The sequence below is a fragment of the Rhinopithecus bieti genome, unplaced genomic scaffold (genome assembly GCF_001698545.2).
Source record: "Rhinopithecus bieti isolate Rb0 unplaced genomic scaffold, ASM169854v2 scaffold_13262, whole genome shotgun sequence".
NCBI classification, from domain to species: domain Eukaryota; kingdom Metazoa; phylum Chordata; class Mammalia; order Primates; family Cercopithecidae; genus Rhinopithecus; species Rhinopithecus bieti.
In genome coordinates, this window is record NW_016808004.1 from 4,756,125 (window position 1) to 4,761,577 (window position 5,453).

The window sequence follows — 5,453 nt, forward strand, 5'->3', positions numbered from 1 at the left end:
TATACACTTGTACTAAGAAAACATCTTCATTTTATTTCCTTTTTCCATTACCATGTGACATAAGATTTGATTTTATATCAGCATTTAAGTGTTAACTTTATGTAATAGCATTTATGTTAGGCATTAGTGTGCCTCTGGTTGTATGAAGGATAGCTGTATTATGTTAGGTATAATTGTGACCTTATTTTTCCTTTATTTGGAGATTAAATATGATTTCAGGAGATGTGTATGGGTTCAAGTTGACAAGGACTTGTGATGTTAATATATCAAACTGATTGGATTGAAGGATGCCTAGATAGCTGGTAAACTTGTTCCTGGGTGTGTCTGCGAGGGTGTTTCCAGAGGAGATCAACATTTGAGTCCACGGACTGTGAGTGGCAGACCCACCCTCAGTGTGGGTGGAGACCATCTAACAGCTGCCAGCGTGGTTAGAACAAAGCAGGCTGAAGGTGGGATAAGCTGGCTTGCTGAGTCTTCTGACTTTCATCTTTCTTCTGTTCTGGGTGCTTCCTGCCCTTGGACATCAGACTCCAGGTTCTTTGGCCTTTGGACTCTTGGACTTACACTAGTGGTTTGCCAGGGGCTCTCGGGCCTTTGGCCACAGACTGAAGGCCACACTGTCAGCTTCCCTGCTTTTGAGGTTTTTGGACTTGGACTGATCTACTATTGGCTTCTTTCTTCCTCAGCTTGCAGATGGCCTATTGTGGGACTTTGCTTTGTGATTGTGTGAGTCAATTATCTTTAATAAACTCCCTTTCATATATACATATATCCTATTAGTTCTGTCCCTCTAGAGAACCCTAATACATTATCTCTCTCCCAGGGGCCACAGGCTTGCAGGCCTACCTGGCCAGGGAGATGATCTAAATCTGCCTGAGAGGCAGGAGGTGAGGAGCTGGTGCTGGAGGTGCGGTGGCCCTGCCTGGGAGCACCAGCAGCTCCAGCTGCTGCAGCAAGGAGACTGGGGACCTGGGGCTGCAAGACGGTTTGAAGAGATGTGGGCATCAGCATTTTTTATATGTCATCTCGTGTGTGTTTGTGTGTGTGTGTTTTAAACACTGGAACTATAAAACTTCACATTGAAGAAAAACTGCAGGATGTAAAACAAAACCCACCTGCAGCTCAGGGCTGGCCTGCAGGCCTGTAACTGGTGCAGTTTTCAGCCTGTGCTGACCGTGACTACGGCAAGGCTCCACTGCACGCCCCAGGGACATGGTCTTTGTGGCTGCAGCCACAGAGATCCCTCCCCATTGCCAGGGCTATCTGGCTCTGAATCTGTGTGCTCCTGTGGGGCAGGAGTCAGCTTCTTGACCTGGTTTTCCTTCGTAACTGCTCTCTGAAGGTAGCGGCTGGCCAGAGATCCTTTGCTGAATGGATCCTGGAACCCAGCCCCAGTCCCTGGGCCTCTCCCCACTGGAGCCACTCACCACTGCCAGGCTGGCCACCAGGGTACACTCTTCTTCCCTTGACTTTCTATCCCAAGCCTGGAAGGCATACAGAAGCCTCCTCCTAGCACCAAGGAACCCAGAGAGCAGGAGAATGGAGCAGCAGGGTCACAGCCTGGCTTGCAGTGCCCATTCCTGGCAACTGCCACAGGCCAGCTACATTCAGCTGTAGGTTCCCAAACACAGCCTGGAACAGTTGCAACCACTTTTCGGGCCTTCTCTGGTTGGTCTATGTGCAAACTAGCAACCTGCCTCTGTCCATAACCCAGCACCCCATGTAGACACAGCGGCTCAGGGGTCTCATCATTCCCGGGAGCCCCTGCCTCCTCCAGACCTTGGTGTGGCCTCTGGAGGGGACAGCAGAGCCACAACTTCCTACAGGAACCAGGTTCACATACTAGAAGGGCCAGGCGGAAGAGCAGTTCTGCTGGTTTTGGGCCTCAATGAAGAAAGATGGGATTTCTTTTCCTACACAGAAACACCCCGAGCAGAAACAGAAAGAGATCTTTTGTGCCCACTGATATATGTCTCTCTGTCCAGCCTGTCATTGTCCAGAGCCATGGGTAGTGGAAGGCGGGAAGTACAGGCTCCTTCCCGGCTTCTGCAGGCCAAAGGCCTCTGCTGAGAGCATCCAGCGCTGTGTGCTTCTCCACCCTGGCCACACCCTCAAATCATCGGGTGAGCCTTCAACACACCCAGACCAAGGAAATCTATGGCGCTGAAACGGGGGAAAAAAAAAAAAGCATGAAGTTTTCTTTTTTTTTTTTTTTTTTTTTTTTTTTGAGACGGAGTCTTGCTCTGCCGCCCAGGCTGGAGTGCAGTGGCCAGCTCTCAGCTCACTGCAAGCTCCGCCTCCCGGGTTCACGCCATTCTCCTGTCTCAGCCTCCCCAGTAGCTGGGACTACAGGCGCCCGCCTCGTCGCCCGGCTAGTTTTTTGTATTTTTTAGTAGAGACGGGGTTTCACCATATTAGCCAGGATGGTCTCGATCTCCTGACCTCGTGATCCGCCCGTCTCGGCCTCCCAAAGTGCTGGGATTACAGGCTTGAGCCACCGCGCCTGGCCATGAAGTTTTCTTAAAGCCCCAGCTCTCCAGTGAGTTTCCTGCCTTGGTGCTCCTGGAGATGTTGTCTGGGCAGCTCAGGGGCCTGCAGCCCTGCCTGGGGCAGAGCTCCAGGGACTTGCAGGGTCAAAGGTGCCTGGGGCAAGCTTCCCAGCATCCCCGTCTCCACACTGGCCTCAATGGATGTGAGGAAAGGAAGGCCACTGACTTTCCAGGTCCCTGCTCCACTGGGGAGAGTGCCTGGGGAGGGGCTTTTCTACACTCTCTACCTACAGCCTCCTTCAGCAGCAAAGCTGGCTGGAGTTGCCAGGAGATGCTTGTACAACTTTAAGGCCCAAGGAATGAGTCCTAACTCATGTGTCCCCCGAAACTGAGTAAAAATTTCTGGCCCCACCCTGATTCAGAGCCGAGTTCCAGAAATGTGTGGGGGTGAAGCCTCATTTTCAAGTTCATGCGCTTTAGGCACTCATTGATCTTTGACTTTTTTCACTCAGCAGTTTCCTTTTTTTTCAATTAAAAAATGTATAAAACTTGCATAAAATTTACCTTCTTATCAATTCCAGCATCATTAAATATATTCACAATGTTGTGCAAACATCACCACTGTTCACTTCTAAAACTTCCATCATCCCCAACAGAAACTGTGTACCCTTTAAAGAGTAATTCTCCACTCCCCCTCCCCGCACTCTGTTCTACTTTTTGTCTCTTATGAATTTTCCTATTCTAGGTACTTCCTAAGAGTGGAATGATACAGTATTTGTCCTCCTGTGTCAGGCTTATTTCACTTAGAATAATGTTTTTCCTTTAGAGATAGGATCTCGCTCTGTTGCCCAGGCTGGAGTGCAGCGGCACAATCACAGCTCACTGCAGCCTTTCTAGGCTCAAGCAATCCTCCCGCCTCAGCCTCCAAGTAGCTGGTACTACGGGTGCGTGCCACCACACCTGGCTAATATTATTTTTTGTAGAGATAGGGTCACACTAAGTTGCCTAGGCCAGTTGGAACTCCTGGGCTCAAATGATCCTCCCACCTTGGCCTCACAAAACACTGGGATTACAGGCGTGAGCTGCTGCTCTCGGCCTTGGAATAATGTTTTGAAGTCTCATATATACTGCAGCATGACTCAGAATCTTACTCTTTTTTTTTTTTGAGACGGAGTCTAGCTCTGTCGCCCAGGCTGGAGTCCAGTGGCATGATCTCAGCTCACTGCAACCTCTGCCTTTCGGGTTCAAACGATTCTCCTGCCTCAGTCTCCGGAGTAGCTGGGATTACAGGCATGTGCCACCACACCCAACTAATTTTTGTATTTTAGTAGAGACAGGGTTTCATCATGTTGGCCAGGATGGTCTCGATCTCTTGACCTCATGATCCACCTGCCTCAGCCTCCCAAAGTGCTGGGCTTACAGGCATGAGCCACCGCTCCTGGCCTTACTCCTTATGAATAATATTCCATTCTATATATATATCACATTGTGTTTATCCATTCCTCTGTTGATGGACACTAGTTTCCACTTTTTGGCTAATGTAAATAATGTTACCATGAACATGGGTGTGCAAGTATCTCTCTGAATCCCAGCTTTCATTTCTCTTGGGTACACATCTCAAGAGGGGAGTTGCTGGTCCCATGGTAATGGTAATTCCATGTTTCTCTTTTGGAGGAATCACCAGACTATTGTCCAAAGTGGCTGCACTGTTTTACATTCCCACTAGCAAAGCACGAGGGTTTTGATTTCTCCACATCTTCACTAACACTTGTTTTTTGTGTTAAGTAGCTCAGTGTGGTTTTGATTTGCATTTTCTGGTGGACTGACAGTGATCATTTTATCTTCTTTGGAGAAATATATATTTAAGTCCTTCACTCATTGTTGAATCACTTTTTAAAATTGAGTTGTAGGACTTCTTTATATATCCTGGATATTAGTCCCTTAGGAGATATATGATGAGTTTTTACTCTTTATAGTGTCCTTTGCTGCACAAAATTTTAAAATTTTCATGATGTCCAATTTATCTGTTTTCTTTTGTTGCCTATTTTTTGAGTCATATCAAATAAATTACTGCCAAATCCATTGTCATGAAGCTTTCCCCCTATTCAAAGCGTTTTACAGTTTTAGCTCTGACACTTAGGTCTTTGATCCAGTTCAAGTTAGTTTTTGTATACGGTACAAGGTTAAGACTCCAACTTCATTCTTTGCAGATGGGTATGGGTATCCATATCCCAGCACAATTTGATGAACAAACTGTCTTTTCCCCATTGAATGGTCTTGGCACCCTTGTCAAAAATCAATAGACCATAGATGTGAGGGTAGTTTCCTTTTACCCGGGAATGCAGTTATTGGTGATCTCTCCAAGACAACCTAAGTTAATGTCTAGAGTTGGAGGATCCTGTTCTACGGCAAGGAATGAAATTTGGCAAGAAGTTTCCCTGTCCTTCCACAACTTAGACAGTACCCCAGCAGGCATTCCTGGGAGTGCAGAGATGACTAGGGACCCAGGGTAATTTTTTTTTTTTTTTTTTCCTGAGACAGAGTCTTGCTCAGTCACCCAGGCTGGAGTGCAGTGGCGCGATCTTTGTTCACTGCAAGCTTTGCCTCCTGGGTTCACATCATTCTCCTGCCTCAGCCTCCCAAGCAGCTGGGACTATAGGCGCCCACCACCACGCCTGGCTTTTTTTTTTTTTTTGTTTTGTATTTTTAGTAGAGATGGGGTTTCACCATGTTAGCGAGGATGGTCTCGATCTCCTGACTTCGTGATCCACCCGCCTTGGCCTCCCAAAGTGCTAGACTACAGGCATAAGCGTCCGGCCTAGGACCCTGGGTACTTTTACAAACCGCAAGCCAAGCTTGCTTCGGAAAGCAGAAGCAACAGATACCAATGGAAACCCAATTACTGAATTCACCACCTCTGTTCAATATGCCATCCAGAGTGGCCTTTTCCTCCTCTAAGCCAGC